We start from the raw sequence: 966 nt of genomic DNA on the forward strand, positions 1-966 counted from the left end.
TCACGTGAGGCTTCCCTGATAGCTCAGTTGCTAACAATCTGCCTGCAATGCAGGAGACCTCGGTTCCATTCCTGGGTTGAGAAGATCCCCTGGAGAAGGGAAAGGATACCCACTCCAGGATTCTGGACTGGAGAATTCCATGGACTGCATTGCAAGTCCATGGGGTGGGACACGACTAAGACAAAGAGTCGGCCACAACTGAGCGACTTTTCACTTCACTTTCTCAGCAGTCACGTGACTCTCCATAGACAAGCTTCAGCTTAGAAGTTCCACTTCTCACCCACTCACACGCACACCACTACGATTGAAAACATTTTAATTTTTCTAAAACAAAACTATAGTGCAGTTTTTATTTTCTACGTAACCCCAGCCTAGACTATTAACTCCAGGACAGCAGAGACCTTAGTTGTACTGATTTCCTAAGCTTCCGTCTCACCCAAGAGTATCCCTGGAGCGGTCTGGCAGTTAAAGAAGCGAATTGATTGGACAAGGCCTATGTCCTCATGGAGCTAATGATCTAACGACGACTTCACCAAGCAACAGGCGATCACACCGGGTTTCGAAGCCTAAGTCTCTGCATAACGGCAGACAGACGAAGTTCTTCTAAAGCCGCTGGCTTCTACGGAGCGGGAAGTCCTGGAGTTCAGACGGCTTGAGCCCAGACGCCGCGGGTGAAAACCCGGGAACCCGACTCTTTCATTGGACAGTCCGGATCGGGAGAATCCAAAGTGGCGGGGGGGGGGGGGGCGATGTGCTGTCCCAGGAGTAGTCAGAAGGTTACAGAGTGGATATCCAGGCAAGAAAGAGAACTAAAAAAGCGGTAACTTAAATTATCTTCTAAATACTTCCTTACGAAATTATGCGTCTCCCTAACCTATGTCTTGGAGGAATTGGACTGGCCCAACCTCCAAGGAGCAGTAGAGCGCAGCCGGTCGTCTAGAGAGTCCCTCACGTAAGAGACGTGGG

The sequence above is a fragment of the Odocoileus virginianus genome, chromosome 33 (assembly GCF_023699985.2).
Source record: "Odocoileus virginianus isolate 20LAN1187 ecotype Illinois chromosome 33, Ovbor_1.2, whole genome shotgun sequence".
NCBI classification, from domain to species: Eukaryota; Metazoa; Chordata; class Mammalia; order Artiodactyla; family Cervidae; genus Odocoileus; species Odocoileus virginianus.